The sequence below is a fragment of the Camelus bactrianus genome, chromosome 29 (assembly GCF_048773025.1).
Source record: "Camelus bactrianus isolate YW-2024 breed Bactrian camel chromosome 29, ASM4877302v1, whole genome shotgun sequence".
Lineage (NCBI taxonomy): Eukaryota > Metazoa > Chordata > Mammalia > Artiodactyla > Camelidae > Camelus > Camelus bactrianus.
Genome location: NC_133567.1, coordinates 25892421 through 25909493, shown reverse-complemented (window position 1 = coordinate 25909493; position 17073 = coordinate 25892421). Strand labels below are relative to the sequence as shown.

The 17073-nt window shown below is 39.0% G+C and overlaps 1 long non-coding RNA gene and 1 pseudogene across 1 annotated transcript in view; one reads left to right on the top strand and one right to left on the bottom strand.

The window, feature by feature from the left end:
* Positions 1–4653: 4653 nt before the first annotated feature.
* Positions 4654–5366, bottom strand: LOC105064743 (geranylgeranyl pyrophosphate synthase-like; annotated as a pseudogene).
* Positions 5367–16121: 10755 nt separating this feature from the next.
* Positions 16122–17073, top strand: part of LOC141575547 (uncharacterized) — a 43048-nt gene continuing 42096 nt past the window's right edge. The window contains exon 1 of the long non-coding RNA XR_012503189.1: positions 16122–16219. This is a non-coding gene — a long non-coding RNA (uncharacterized LOC141575547). The remainder of the gene's footprint in view (positions 16220–17073) is intronic.

The window sequence follows — 17073 nt, the reverse complement described above, 5'->3', positions numbered from 1 at the left end:
CTAGAAAGGACACTTGAGACCACAAGTTCAGTTACTGTGCTTTTGCTATAATATCTCTTCCTAAATCAAAATTGCTGGCTATTTCCTCCACTGCTCTGGTTATATGTCACACTCTTTCTTCCCAACAGCATGCAATTCAATGGTTCACAAACAATTTTTCCCTCTTCATAAAATTTTAGCATCCATTCTCCTCAATCATGTTTTCTTTTTTTTTCTAATTGTAGTCAGCTTACAATGTTGTGTCAATTTCTGGTGCATGGCATAATGTTTCATTCATTCATATACATACGTATGTCCCTTTTCATATTCTTTTTCATTCAGGTTACTATACGATACTGAACATAGTTCCCTGTGCTCTACAGTGTAAACCTGTTTACCTACTTTGTATACTGTAGTTAGTATCTGCAAATCTCATACTCCTAATTTATCCCTTCCCACCTCCCTTCCCCTCTGGTAACCATAAATTTGCTTTCTACGTCTGTGAGTCTGTTTCTGTTTTGTAAATAAGTTCATTTGTGTCTTTTTTTTTTTCAGATTCTACTATTTTCCCCAATTCCTGAGAGGCACAATACTTTAGAATGAAGCTGACCATTATCTGGGTAGACAAGAAAGGAGGAGCAAGGCCAAGATCTGAGTTACTACATATGTTTATTAGGAATGAAATCTGGGAGGGAATGTGTCTCAGCAGTTAAGCCATGAACACCAGAAACTCAGGCTGGAGGAAGGTCAAGGTTAACAACTGGCATCAGTGCATTCAACAAGACATAGATGACTCTCCCCGAAAGTGGGGAGAGCTCTGTAATGGACAGTCCAAGCGGACAGTTCTCAGAAACCCAAAGGCTGCACCAAGGAACACTGGTCGAAGAAACATAACAGAAGTCATCAGACAGGGAACCAGGGACAACTAGCAAGAGGAAAGTGGGACGTCAGTCTCACCAGGAAGTTGGAGGGCTAGTCTGATCACCCACGCAGAGCCTAAGCAAGGTGTTCTTCACCCGCGGTCAGTGGACTGTTAACGTATCTTCTACCTGAAGATTTTCACTAAGTTCTAACTGAAATTTAGCACTTCCCTAAATTATAAAAATAGGGGAAAAAATCAGATGGATTAGCAGCACCTGTGATCACAAGTATTTTATAGCATATTATAGCTGTTACAGACATCTTGAAATGAACTTTACATCCATCACCACTTCAAAATTACAATAGTTATTAGACCTGCCCCTGGATTTTGTTATTTAATATATTGATACTGAAACACACATACTATTATATTACAATGTTTAAAGTAATTTGATAACTTTATTTCACATAAAGGATTTCATGTGAAATCCCATGTTTTTCTGTATTTAAAAACACTGTAAGGAGGAGTTCACCGGCCTCATCAGACTGCTAAAAGGGTCTTTATCCTAGATAAAGAATCAATTAAGAAGACAGGAGGACACGAGAGGAACTCAGTGGTGAGACTCCAGCGTCAACAACAAAACATATTGTTGACAGTAAATGACAGCACTTGACAAAACTGCTTTCATTTTCCTTATCCTAATTGTACAATATTCAAAATTTTAACATGTTCTCTAAAAACAACTAATTTTTTGCAGTGGAAGAATCTTAACTAGGGAAAGGCACGCGAACCAAGAGCAGGAGCCCCACCTACCCTGCCAAAATGGTCCTCACCTATTTGCTGCCCCTTTCAGCCCCACATCCTCTCCCCTTTTGGGAAGTGCACTTTCTTTGTCCAGTGGGCTGTCCCTCCCCCACTAGAGCAGAGGACATGTGTCCAGGGCAGCCGATGTGATGACTCTTCACCTCCATTTCCTTGTGGAGATCCTAACCCAAGCAGAGCCAATCTTTTAGGAAATAACATCATAAAAATTAATAAACACAAACATCAATTAAACCGAGTCAAAGGACCAGAAGAGGGGACTCTCATACCCTGTGACGACAGTGGAGCCCAGCAGGAAGAAGAAAGACTCCTTCCTTGCATGGCTGCAGCCAACGGAAAACCATGGACACTGTTCATCTAGGCTCCCAACTTCCCTTTCTCTCTGTTAGAGCACTCTCCTTCCCCACGGCCCACCAGCACCGCAGACTCCAAAGCACAGTTCTCTGCTGATCCCAAATTAACCCATCCTGACTGGAGAAACAGCTGGCAGTACTTGTTCTCGGTCAACAAGAAGGACCCCGAATGGAGGATTCATCTTTCTCTTTCCCAAAACCTGAAGACAAAAGGACCACTTAAACCTGGAGCAGCTGAGGGTCACGCCTGCCAGCACATGGAAGAAACTTGTCTGAAACTAAGGCCAAAGAGGAAAGCAGAGCTGATCCAGCTGTGCGCAAAGCCTTTCACCAGCCCAGTTAAATGAACCACCAAATTCCTTCCTTTGTTTACATCAGTTTGAGCTGGCTTTCTTTCTCCTGCAACTGAAAAAATCCTGAAAAATAAATAAGAATTTATGTCATATTTGCTCCAATTTAATGTTCTAGGGACGTTCCATGCAGCCAGTCTGCTGGAGAGAAATTCCACCTCTCCTAGCACATGCTAACCACAGAGCCCTGGATAATTTAACCCACATCTGAGTTTCCCCATCTGTAAAACATGCATGAGATTAGGGCTGCCCCACAGAGCTGTCGTAAGCACTAAATGAGTTACAGTGTGCAGCAGTGTTCAACATCTAGTAAATATGATAGCCATTAAGATCATGTATCAGATTCTATATTTAGATAAAGGAAAAGAAATACCACACATCAAAAAAAAAGTATCACAAGTTCAGAATAACAGTAGCTGATAAGGGGAAGTTTAATCATGGTGAGTCTAGTGCCACCGCAGGTACAGATTCAGTTATCACAACTCCTACCTTGTTCAGCCACCAAGAGATCCAAAGAGATGTTGGATGCGCAACAGAAAAGGTGAGAACACTAGCACTTCGTGAATTCGTATCAGAAAAAAGTTCTTCAAAATGTATTCTTTTCCCCAAGTGTATTTTCCTTAATCTTTCCTGATATTTGTTCAAGATTGTACCAAAACAACTGGCAGGAGGTCTGAAGACCACTCACGCTGACACCTCTCCAGTAGGAAATGCTACATCAGTAGGAAATGCTACATCAGTGGGAAATGCCTGGAACGGAGATGAGGAGGCCCAGGCAGGACACTGACAGGCTGAGCCCTGACCCCCGCTGACCTTTCCATCATGAGGCACATATGGAAGGAGAAGACATGCTCTTATAAGGAACTTACATCTTAGTTAGCAGAGGTAACTAACAGCAAAAAATGAAGACCTATAATTAGTAACGCAAGAAATCACATTCGGTACTGACAACAACCTGGTGGGTTAAGAGTGAGGAAGGCTCCATGCGGAAAACCTGCCCTAGTTAAGCTGACAATCGAAGTGGGCAGTGGAAATGAAGTGAACAAGATTTCCAGGCAGGGAAATTGAAGAAGGTTTCACTGATGGGTGGTTCATGTTGGGAGACTAAGAATCTGGGAACATGTAAAGGCAAAAATGTCATTTGCTCCTAAATTACCACTTAAAACATAACAACTCCAAAGTACAAGAGCCTAACTGGAAACAAATCCATCTGCTGTCCTTTTTCGAAAAGAGATTTAATTGTGGTAAAATACACATGCCATAAAATTTATCATCTTAACCATTTTTATGTGCACAGTTCAGTGGCATTAGATACATTCACATTGGTGTGCAATCCATCACAGAAACTTTATCGTCTTACAAAACTGCAAAGTCTACACTCATTAAATAACTCCTCGTAAGCACCTCTCCCCAGCCTCTGCCTTCAATCTCTATTAACTCGACTACTCTAAATATCTCATGGAAGTGGTATCACACGGTATTTGTCTTTTAGTGATCGGCTTGCATCATGTCCCACTGTCCTTTCCTCCACTTCGCACCTAACATCAAAGCCTGTGTCCAAACTGTCCTACACCCTCCCAGTGTTTCCCCGCCTCAGAGTGAACTGTCTCACGTCACCCTAAGTAGCTCCTCCAAAAAGCTTTAGGCATATCTGAAGAGGCTGTGGATGAGTCTTCTGTCTAAAACACCAATGACTTAAACCCACAATTTTTATGATAAAACTATATGAAAGAGGGGGGAAGGGTATAGCTCAAGTGGTAGAGTGCATGCTTAGTGTGCATGAGGTCCTGCGTTCAGTCCCCAGTGCCTCCTCTAAGAATAAGTAAATAAGTAAACCTAACTACCTCCCCCACCAAGAGAAAAAAAAACTATATTAAAGAGGACTAATAAAATTAGTGAATCAATAAACTTGTGACTTTTCTCTACGTACTTTCAAATCCCACCAAATCTTCCCGAATCACTGCTCCACAAATTCATCCCAGCCTCCTAATAACCAGCAAACTGTTAAGCTCCCCCTTTCCGGTGGCCTCTAGCTACGTTCTGGGTGGTACTCATTTCACACTTAATAATGTCCATCATGTTGTTTTCTAATGGTCTCGTCTGCACATTTCCCAGCAAAATGCTAAGGTATGGAAAATATATTTTTTTAAACAAACTTTAAAGTACTAAGTATACAATAAACATTCTATAAGATGTATGATAAATTTACTTTAATAAACCAAAAAGAAAAAAAAATCAAAACCACCAGAAATAGTAACTACTAGTTTTACTGTTGAACATTTACATCTTATAAAAATAAGTACTGAGAAGATGCACATGCATCAATTTGTTTATAGGCTTTAGACTCAGGCTCTTTAAGAGTATCCCGGGTGTATTCAAAAGAACCTACATTCTCCAGATAATATACACAGTATTTTTTAATATCTACATTTTCGGTTCTCTGGCACAAGATATTCTGCACCTGGGTGCTTTCAGGACTCGACCAAATAGAATGAATCATAGGGGATGAGAATTTCCCTCTGTTAGATCTTCACAAAAGCTTTTGTTTTCACTATATTCTTTGGAGTGCAGATTAGCATAATCATTCCTAATTTGGAAAAAGAGCCCAAGTGTGTTAAGTAGTGGCTTTAAATCTTCTTTGTAATCAGAGAACAACTGCATGTGACCTACTGCTAAGCCAAACAGTCCACCTGTCTTCTGCAGCACCATCGCTCTATACTCCTCTTCTGTGGGACAGGTGTAATTATCCCTCCAGTAGATGTCAAGGCCTTGGCCCTGATGGAGGTCTAAAAGCTGGCGGGTAAAGAGCTTCACTGCATCCGGGTGATCAAGGGTTAAGACCTTCTCTAGGCCAAGAAAATACATATAATTTGCAGAATTGATGTCGGATGGAATTCCGTAGATGCTGTGTGCCACTGGAAAGCCATGTCAGAGTTTTGAGTTGTCTTCAATGTCATTGATGAGTGAACTGGCATTATGCAACATTTCCGTCACTTCAATGATAATCTAACAAGAAATACAATTGAAAAATTTAATTTTATTTGAACTGTTCAAAAGCACTTATAAATACTTATTGTATAGTAACAGACTATCAAAGTGTCAGATGTCTTAGTATTTAAAACTAATAATTATCTAGCAACCTCAATATAAAACATTGCATGAGCATTAAACTGAATTAATGGCAAGGGATATTTTTACATAACATCTATTAATTTCTTGGGGATTAAGAATAAGGTAAGAATTGCCTAAATACCTGTAGCTTGTCTTCTGGAACTTTTAGCCAATGATTAAGCACCTGTGAGTTTGGTTGTCACTTGTTTACCTGCATTTAAAGAATAAAATTTGGCAATAAATTAATATTTTAATGATCAGAAACACATTCAGAAACTTCCTCTAAAACTGATCAGACTTGATAAATCCAGCCCCATCAATCTGCCTACTGCAGAGCTGGTGTTCCACTGCTGGGCCCCCAATGCCCTCTCAGCCAAAAATCCTAAAATGCACAACCTTTTAAAATTAGGGCAGGCAAAAGAGTTGCTAAAGTACACCAGTGCCCATTAGTAAGCCTACTCCTTTCATCTTAACTTATATTAAGTTTTGGAATGGAATGAACTTTTAAGGAAATATAATCTAATTCACTCCTTTTTTGGAAAGGGAGGCCCATCAGTGGCCATCAGCACTGCCCAGAAACCAGAGGTATTTTTAAGTAAATGTACTTTGCTACTGAATTACCCCATAAAATTACCTCCTAAAATTATCTGCCATTACTTTGAATTAAGATTTGAGAGACTGGACAGCTCTACTTCTTTCCTGTGAAAAAGTAAGATTACCACTCCATGAAGTACTCCCTTTTAACATCCTGAATTTAGTCAAGGTTAGTATCTTCATTTTTGGCTAGGGTGATTAGTTCTTTAATATTTTTTTTCTTACACAGAAAACTCAAGAGAGGTCTTTGGGTACTAGTCACCACTAGAAGTCATTTTAGCCCAAAAATAAAGGAATAATAGATAAAAACCACAACCAGTTCATTTAATAAAAATGTTCATTCTATGAGCTTCTTGCTTAAGTAAATGCACAGTAACATCCTAATTTCAGATTAGGCTTCAGGAAAATAGTTACATAAAAAGTTTCAGCAAACAAACCCAGTCTTAGATTCTAAGTCCCATCTGTATTTTCTCTGCACCAATCATCCAAACAAATGAATACACAAACCCTCATAGCATACCCAAATGGAACAAAGTTTCACTTTCTGGGAGAAGTCAAAAAGGGAAGGAGCTGTCAGGATTTTGGAAGCAGCATCTCCTGTCTATTAACCCTTAAGGTGAACATGGTCTGAGTAGCAATTATATCATTTAGACTTTTAATCTACTTTCCAGTTTAACAAGGGCAATCTGGTCTATACAAAGAATGCACAACTGTGCAAAGTAACACTATCACTTTAAAAAACAAATTTAGAAGATGAAGAACAGAGAATCAACGTGCAGTCACACTTTCCTTCACTTCAGAATGTATACCGGAAACAGTACAATAAATGGCTTAACTTACAGGCACCGCAGTTTTGTTTTAATACTTTTCCCCTGTCATCTAAGGTCTAGCTTATATGTGAATTTTTATTATAAGAACCCATTATCATATGCTTGAGTTTTTATTTGGTACTATCATTTTCCAGACAAAGTTTAAAAAACAGCAAAATAAAACAAGTACACATATATGATTAGGCAGGTGTTTCTTTAGGACGCCATGTCCAAGAGGATCATCTTTTTACAGGAAAGTGGGGGCTATGCTTGCAAGCAATGTGCTTTATTTAGGTGCATTACTATTTGTCTCTTGAACCAGCAGTGTAAGAAATGCAGTGTGTGTGACAGTGGAAAACGTCAACACGGAAGATAAAGCTTTTTGTTGTTATACAAATTGCATGACATCCCTTAATATCTAAACAGTAGGGCACCCATAAAGGATAAAACCTCTAATGAGATACTTAAATGTATTTTTTTTTAGGTATGTTAAGTATTTTTTTAAGTATTACTTTTTAATGTATGTTAAACAATGGGATATTTTTAAATGGGTGCCTCAAAAATGTCCCTTTTATGAAAAAATTATAAAAACCATTGTCATTTTCCTCATATGTACCACGTTGAATAGAAAATTTCAAGAGCTGGCATGTCTAACCTTTTCTGTATGCTAACACGTATTACCTGTACGTAATGGTGTGATATGAGAGTCTAAGGGGTTCTACATTACAGTGGCATATATTGTGACTTGCCTCTTTTCTTTTTTACCCAGAAGTCCAATTTGTCACACCTAGCAATTTCAGCTATCACATACTAGAGAGGCACTAGAGTGTTACATGAACTCTACTAATTTACTTTCTGACCAAGTAACAACCACTGAATGTCTCTATGAGAGTCTGAAACTACTCACTTTCAAAACTGGGAAACTGCCTTAAATTTGTTCATACCATGGATGATGAATATTAATGAATACAAAACCAGATTCTTTCCTATGTGTGGGCTACTTAAGCAAACACTTCCTGTCTGGGGTCCCTGCTGTCGCTCCTCTAACCCAATTCTGCTGATCTATCTTCTACTCTAAAGCTAGTGATCCTTTCCAAATTCAAATCTGGTCCTATATCCCTTCCGAGTGGGATCCCTCTAAAGATACCCCATTGCTCTTAAATAAGGACAGAATGTGAAGGAGAGGCTGGACTGGGCTAACAAGATAACTCACAAATCTAAGTATTGGAATACTGATCTGAGTTCTGCTGGACTAACTTGTAAATCTAAGTTAATTAGTGTTGGTTTGCTGTTCATGTTTTTTGCTAGCCAGCTGGGTTTTCAAAGTTACATATCTGGCTTTGGAATGTTGGTTTGCTGCCTCCCTGCCTCCACTTTTGTGATGATAATGCTGCTAAAGGTGTTCCCTGCTTATTGGCCAAATACCCCAAGCTTGTACTTTACCCTATAAAACCTCATGTGCACGTCTTGGAGGTGCTCAGAGCTTCGGAGCAGCAGCCCCTCTGAGCCCGCTGGCATAATACATCTGAGTACTCCAACCCTCCGAGTGGTGCTTGTTTCTTGACTGGCCTGTCGTTTCCGTAACAGTAGTCTCACCTCCAGAAAAGGAACCCTGGGGCTTAGGGAATTCAGGAAGTAGTGTCTGATCACTGTCACGCATGGGGCCCCCGAGTTCCATGGGGCCCCCGAGTTCCGCGGAGAGAGGTGTGTGCGGGGGCTGGGGCCCAAGCTCTTCCCGGGGCCGGGGGTCAGCTGGCATGGGAGTTGGTGGGCTTCACTGCCAAGTTGGATCCGGTTACAGGGTATCTCACCGAGGATGGTTTTCCCATAGAGAACGTCTCTTTTTACAGGGGGGTGTTAGGAATAACTGCACGAATTCAAGTGTTTGAAAAGCAGGTCAAGTAATCTGAATTGAGAAACTGAACTGTATTGTGGTTCTATCTGTTACGCCAATGAAAGAAAATCTAACTTGTCGTGCGACGCGTACAGTACCATGAATTTTTCGCAGACCTGATGAGCAAAATCCAGCATAATCTTAATCAGAAGGTTTTTAAAGAGAAATTTTGGTGGTCTTTGCACAACTCGGAGGTTGCAGTTGTGTCTTGTATTTCCAGGGATTTAGGATTCTGTGGTTTATTCTTTACTGATCCATTTGGTCTGTGAATTATCAGATGCTGTATCGCATTGTGATAAAACCCATGTGAAAAGCCAATGGCCAGGTTCCTCTTAAATGTAAGCATGTGAACCGAATGGAGGACATTGTCTAAAAAGTACAATTTGCTTAAATGGTGGAAGAAATTATGGTCATAAAAGTACAGGTTGCTTTTTCACTTTAGAGAATGTGTAATTAAATGCTGTCATATTTTTTAAATGCACTCTAGGATGAAAAGCCTTAGCTATTGGAAATGTCTGATTCGACTGGTGGAACTTAGAGACTAGCAGATATTTTTCATCCATTACAAATTCAGAAATGTTTGAAAGGGTGTATGTAATCACAGGTATAGAATTGCAACAGCTAGAATGTAAAAATGCAAATGTCATCTACTTTTGACAGTTTATTTGAACTATTTTTAAAAAATTTACTTTGTTTCTCTTCAGAATCAGGACTGCTTTTATAGTACTGCATCTAAATTAAGTTAATAATGTTTGTGTTTATGGTAGCAAGTGAACACCATGGCTACTTAAATATTTGTCAGCTATACACAGTAATTAGATTTAGTCCAGTTTTTTTTTTCTTTTTGAGTTTGGGGTGCTATAAACTCTGAAGTAGTTTATATCTGCTGAATGATTATTTAACTTTCATGTAAATGAAAAAATAATCAGTGATATTTCAGAAATGAATTCCTTTTGTTAGTCATAGATGCTAGCTGCAACTTCTGTGACCCGTGTGAAATGGTGACAAATTTATTAGGAAAATATGTCTTCTCTGGTGTTGGATGAGACTTTCTTAAGAAAAATGTTGGATTGAATAATATATAAAACATTAAGAAAGTGAATAGTACAAGTTTTAGTTTTGAATAAATGTTGCAATCTGTCACAGTTCCCAGTGTAGTACCTGGCACATCTTGGGTACTCTGTTAGTATTTGGTGAAAAGAAATGTAAGTTGAAGGTCTTCTAGATTTTAAACTTTCTTTCCTTTTCTCTCTTCCTTTCATGTCTTTTTTATTTTTCAACTTATCTGTTTAAAAAAATGAAAGTACGTTGGAAATTTTAGCCTTGAAAGTTTCATAGTACTAGGCAAATGCAAATTTTTTGGTATCACTTTAGAACTACTAATTTTAAGGCCTCAGCATTTCCATTATTGCTGCCTTTAAAAATAGTTACTAGTAATATTAAAGGGAAAGAATTATTAAAATAATCTTCTAATTTTATACAAGAAGAACTTCACGTTATTATGAGTATAGTTAAGTCCTCTCTTTGGGAAGCTAAAATCTTAGCTTATTTCTTACAGCTTAATTTTTTATGTGGTAAAAGTTGAGAGGCTGCCCATGATTGGTATTTTGTTAAAATAAATTACCATTCAAAAAGTATGTAGTATTGATTATATTGGGCTTAAGTTTCTTTTTTTGTGTGTTCCCAATTTCTGTATTGTGACAACTGAGCTATAGAAGGGTTCACACCAATCATCGTATCTTACCAGATTTGTACTTTGAAGCAAGCTTTTGAGTTTGTATTATTTAGTCCTATTAGTCACAAATTTAAATTTTGTTAAGTGGCAGTGTATTGATTTTTTGGTTGTTGCTTTGAAGTCCCAAAACAAAGAAAAATGTGTATATCATTTTAAGTGCTGTATGTTTTAGAAGCAATTTTCCTGTGGCACTACCTTCAGGAGTGTATTTAAGTAAACAAAGCCCCTTTCCTGACTAGTATACTCTATCATGTGATATTTTTACCTAGTGTTTTTGAGAAATATGACTGTAACATAAAAGCAGTTTTGTGTTTTAACCTAGATCATGACGTTGGTGTTATGTTGGATTTTTTTCATACTTTTGATAAACCTTTCGAAGTCAGTGATAGCACACTATCAGGAAATGATGGGTTATTAAAGTTTATAAATAATACTAAGACTTAATTATGTCAAATTCACTTCCTACTTTTTTTCTAACTGAATTTTGTTTTTGCTTTTATATCGTGCATGTTATTAACATCTCATTACACTACAGTAAATTTTCAAGTGGAAATGGGCTTGATAGACTGGACTTTGCAGAATCTTAAGAGATGAAGTGATTTAGATGGTGGTACTTAGATCTGGGGAGATGGGCTTTGTCCGATGTACCATTCTCTCTTCAGTAATCGCTGGTTGAGGCCACATGAAAATAATGGATTGATTTCAGATGGCTTTTTTAATGTCCTTTGCTTGTGTGCCTGTTCTCAGTCTCTCTCCCCTTCCTTCCCCCTCTTCCTTCACCTTTCCTTTCTCTGGCTCCCTCTCCCTCCCTCTCCCCATCTCCCTTCCTTCCTCCCTCCTTTTGTAAATCAGTCATATAACAACTACCGCTTCCATGTGTCAGGCAGTGTGGATTGAAGGTAAATATGTGAGCAGAACTGCTCTCAGGGAGCTCACAATTTAGTAGAAGACAGAGAAAAATAAAGCGAACAGCACATATTGAATTATAAGAGTATTCTTTTTTTGCAACATGCAGTGTTTGTGGTAAGTGCAGTGAGAGGACAGAAGAGGACGTCTAAAGCAGAGAGCCATGGAAAGTGCTCCGGTGGAACTGGCATCTCAGCTGAGAGCTTAAGCTCTGGCTAGGCAAGGAGGAGTAGAAAAGAGTGTTTCAGAGAGGGAGCAACATATTGGAAAATAAAGGGAAAAAACCAAGATGATGTGTCTGGAAACTGTAAGTAGTTCAGTGTGGCTCGATTAATTTAAAGCATGACGTATTTAGGGTGGGAATAGGAGGGCAGTGATGAGAGGTGAAGTTAAGTTAGGGAGTTGAGAATCTTTTGGAAGGCTTTATGGAACCACCAAAGGCAGAGATGCTGGGTTTGTACTGCAGACAGATCACTTTGGTAGTTATAGTGAGTACATCAGAAGGGGGATCTGAATGGAAAGTGGAGATTCCACGTGGTAAGCCAAAGTGAGAAGTGAATAGGGCTTGAAGTAATGTGATGGGAGTGGAACCTAGGGACTAGATCTGTGATACCTAGGAAGCAGAGTTCAGGACTAGTAAATCGCCCTGGGGTAGGAGGAAGACCGAGGTTTCACAGGAGAGATGCTACTGTCACTTGAATCCTGTTGTCATTGGAGTAAACCTGAATGAGGTTTTGCTTGTTTAAGGCACCTGTAGGAGGTCCACATCCAAGTGGACCTACTAATTAAGATGTGAGACTAAGAGAGCAGGTAGGATGAGGAGGAGTCAGAGGCATGGTTAATCCAATGTGAATGTTAACCTAATAGATGATATTCTAAGACATTGAGATCCATACATGGCAAACGTATTCTGTGCTATAAATTTGTGGTCTTTTTGATGAACAGGTACTTTTGTAACATACTGATTTGTTTTCTGTCCAAATTTCTGATTCTTCGCTTATTGTAATTTTAAAGAGTGTGCTGTATGAGTACATATTTCACTGAAGAACATGTTTTTGTTAACTCAGCTTGTAAATTCAGTCCTTAAAGAGATGTTGCATGCTTTCCTTGTGCCAGATGTGGTTCTTGGTACTGAGGCCACAGTAGTGAACACGCGTTCTCACACTTGCGGACCTTACTGTCTACAGTTGACCTTTGAACCACATGGATTTGAGCTGCACAGGTCCACTTAGACATGGACTTTTTTTCAGTAAATACATGTAAGTTCTGTAAATGTATTTTCTCTTATGACTTTAATAATATTTTCTTTTCTCTAGCTTACTTTATTGTAAGAATACAGAATATAATACATATATGAAATCTGTTAGTCGACTGTTAGGATTGACCTGTGTTTGTGTTACCGATAAGGCTTTGGGTCAACATTGAGCTATGAGTCGTTAAGTTTTGGGAGAGTCCAAAGTTGTACACAGATTTTCCACTGCACGGGGTAGGGGTCAGTGCCCCTAACCTTAACCCTACGTTGTTCGAGGGTAAACTGTATTAGGGTGGATGGGCACTAAACCAAAAAAATGTGATACATGTTATAAAGAGAAATAAAACAGAATCCAGATGAGGAGTTAGGGTTAAGGAACATTGTTATTTTAGATTTGATTGGCCTGTTGGACCTCGGCATATTTAAGAAACAGGAAGGCAGACTTTGGGGCTGGAGTGGTAGGAGATGAGGCTGAAGAGGTCACAAGGCCAGTACAGTGTAGGGCCTTGTGGGCCGTGGTAAGGGATTTAAGTAAAATCTAAGTGTGCCAGGAAGTCACTGAAGGGTCTTGAGCAAGAGTTAAGTGGCTGTAGAGCGCAGGCTGGGGGAGCAGGCGTGGTGGTGGGGGTCAATGCAGGTTGCTGCTGGGGAGAGGTGCTGGTGGCCCAGCTGGGAGAGGCGGTTGTGTTCAAGGTGAGGGTGTAGGATTTGAATGGATTGGATGTGAGGGGAAGATCTGCCTGCCACTTCTGCCCCCGCCCCCACCCCAGCCCCTTTTAAATAAAATCTTTCTGCTATAATTAGTTGGTGGATGGAATACTTGGAATTGAGTACAGCCAAGAAGTTCCCCACTCTTAGCCCTCCCTATAGTGAGAAGTGAACACTCAGCTGAGCAATCCTTTTCATGTTTGTTTTTTTTTTAGTTTTAGGAAATGAGATAAAATTCACACTTTTCAGTGTGCAATTCAGTACTTCTTATTAGTTTCACAAGATATGTATCCATCATTACTAACTCCAGAACATTTCCGTCTTCCCCCAAAGAAGCCCTGTTACCCATAATCACCCCTGTTCTCCCTCCTCCCCCACACCCCCACAGTCACTGATCTACTTGCTAAGGAGCTGCCAGTTCTGGGCATTTCCTGGCCACAGAATCTACCATATGTGGCCTTTTGTGTTTGACTTCTTTCACTTAGCATAATATTTTCAAGATTCATTCATTTTGTAGCATGTCAGTACTTCATTCCTTTTATTGCTAAATAATACTCCACTTTATGGATATACCACATTTGTTAATCCATTTATTAGCTGTTGGACATGTGGGTTATTTCTACTTTTTGCTTTTTATGAATAATGCTTCTATGAACATTTGTTTACAAGCTTCTGTGTGAACAGATATTTCCACTTTTGAGGGGGTCTTAGGAGCAAACCTTTCAGTTTTGGGGGTACCACTACCTGTGGGTGGGAGCCGAGTGTTTAACTTCAAGTGTTATGTGTTGTTGTGGCAAGTGACCACAAGGAGTGGGACATTTTCAAAATTCATTCAGCATTTATTTGACATGTGCTAGGTGGGGGACAGACCAATAAGAATAAACATAATAAGTAGATGCCTAAGTTGTTAGGTGATCAGTGGTGGGGAAGGAAGAGGGGAGATGGGGCAGGCGGGTGGGCAGGTTGCAGCACTGCTGTGTGGTCCAGCAGGCACTGCAGGGAAGGATGTGAAGGACTTAGACACGTGGTCTCAGAGGACTGCACAGAGGTGGGGTGGCAGGGTAGAGGAAGGAAGGAAGAGAATGGGAGTGGGTGGGCGGGGTCAGCCAGTTAAAGGGGATGCAGGTGGAGGGTGCAGAAGATGAGATCAGATCACTTAGGAACTTGAGGGCCCTTGTAAGGATTTTGGCTTTCATCCTGATAAAAATCGAGAGCAACTGTGGGGTCTGAATAGCAGAGTAATGCGGTCTCATTACAGAGTGGGAAATTTTCATTGTATTTTTATTTTTATTTCATTGTATTTTTAAAGGAGCACTGACTGCTGTGTTAAAGACAGGCTACAGGCATGTCTGCCAGATAGAAGCTGGCTGGTGCAGAAGCTGTGTTAATAAAGGATGGCGGCTGCCACAGTGGGGGTGTGGGGTGGTCAGATTCTGCATGTCCTCTGAAGGTAGAGCCAGTTCCTGTCAGACTGAATGTAGACAAAAGTCAAGGAGGACACCAAGATTGTTTTGGCTGAATAACTGGAAAACTGGGATTTATGATGAAGTTAGGGCTACATACATTTTGGAAATAAATATTCATACTTTAATATATTAAATATATTTATAAAATATATTTTACATTAATGAAAAATGCTAACTGGTATATTGCTCTGTGGAACGTGGGTTGTAAACAAAATACAGATACTCTGTATAGTGGACACTTGAACAACACAGGTTGGAATTGCTTAGCTTCAAGGATTATTTTTCAGTAAATACTACAGTCGTACAGAATCCGTGGTTGGCCAAATCCGAGAACATGGAACTGCAGATACGGAAAGCCAGCTGTAAAGTTGTAAGGGGATTTTCAGCTTCGCCCCCAACCCCAGGGTTGTTCAGGAGTCAACTATTAATTTTTAAGTAATGGAAATTTAAAAGAGTTGCAAACCTTCATTCTTGATGAATTGTTTAAAAGCAGGACAGCCGCTGCCCTCATTCTGGTGTCACAGAACGAAGGTGTTTGTACATTCATGGGAAGCATGCACTAGTCTTCTGTGTTAGATGTCACCACAGTCATCTGTGGGTCAAAAAGGATCAAAATCTTTTTGCTGTTTATATGTTGTGGATTCTAGAAGGTGTGGATTTTGGTAAGGCATATACTACAAATAGAATTATTTCAAATTTGTATTGATTACCTAAGTGCAAAGGATCATTTTTAGCTTGTGACTTAATTTGAAAATAAAAGATAAAAGAAAATAGTAAAGAAAATGGCCATTATTTATTTCTTTTCAGTTGGGCCTCCTTTAAACCTAATGGACAATGAATGAAACATAAGCTGTAAATAACTAGCTTTTGTTCCCAAGATGATTGAAATATTTTCAATTAATTATTTTACATCAAAATAAGAAAGTATATTTGTTACCTCTTAAACTACTAATCAGTGTGTTTAACAACTTTAAGGGAGAACTTTTGTTATAAAAAGTATTACTTTTCTGCTCTTTAAGGAGTGCAGGAAATCTTGACATTCAGGTTTTCAATGAAAGATATATGTTTCTAGAAATCTGGTCATTTTCATACCAAGATTGGAGACAGCATGTAAGTTTGGGAAGGAAAAATGAATTTTAAAAAGCATGTAAACAGTTTACCAGAAAGTAAAAGACAGATCGTTAGGGTCAGTTTACAGAGACAAAGAAACCAATCTTCATGTTTACCTTGTGTACTAAGGGTCATGTTTTAGGCTGGTTAATAGGAGTAAGGGACAAAATAAAAGAGGCAAAAAAGAAAGATTTAAAACAATGCTTGTCTTACTCTGAGGGTAATATCTATCTGTGAATAACTAGATGTACTGAACTTTAGGTTGGAGGTAAGTGTACAATTCTGCATTACCCTGTCTGCTGGGTCTTTCCAGCTTAGTATTGGTGTTGGCAGTCAGGTGGTAGAGTCAAAGTCTCTGGGCCATTACTATGACTTAAAGGAAGAAAATCTTACCGAAAGTAGTGTATCATCACTTCTTCTTCTTTTTTTTCTGTATATGTGTATATATATACATGTTTATTGAAGTATAGTCAGTTTACCATGTTGTGAATCTATCACTTTTAAATTATAAATTTAGCTGTCAATTAATACATTGATCGCCACATCACCCAAATCTGGGTGACAGCTGTGTTTCCTTGGGGGCATCTGATCCACAGTGGCCGATCAGCATGTTAAGAGAATAATAATTCTGTATGTAGTTTTTTTTACTATTAAAATGTGTCAGAGTGCAGTATATATGGGACAGTGAGGTGGGTACCTAATGTAAATGTTTCTTATTTAAGCCATTTTCTTCCAATTGATAGTTACATTTTTGGCAGTGTGACTTAACTCGAGGCTATCTGAAGTCCTGGGTCAAGGTTTGACAAGTACCAGGCTGCCGTTTCTAATCTGATGGGGCTGCTGCCCACAGTCATGTATGTGAGCATGGTCACAGAAAGCTGTTTAATAAGTCTCATCAACAATCACACTAATTTTTTTATTATTTTCTTTAATAGCAGAAGTGAAGACTATAAGTTGTCAAACCTTTGAGCAAATGGCATTTATAGATTCACTTTATACTGATAGTAAGATTTATACTTGAAAATGACTATAACAACTGTCTTGTTTAGTTAAAGTGCTCAAACAGAGTAGCTTGGTGACTCCGAGCATATGGCTTGGAGAAAGAGAGAGCTTGTCCCCCGT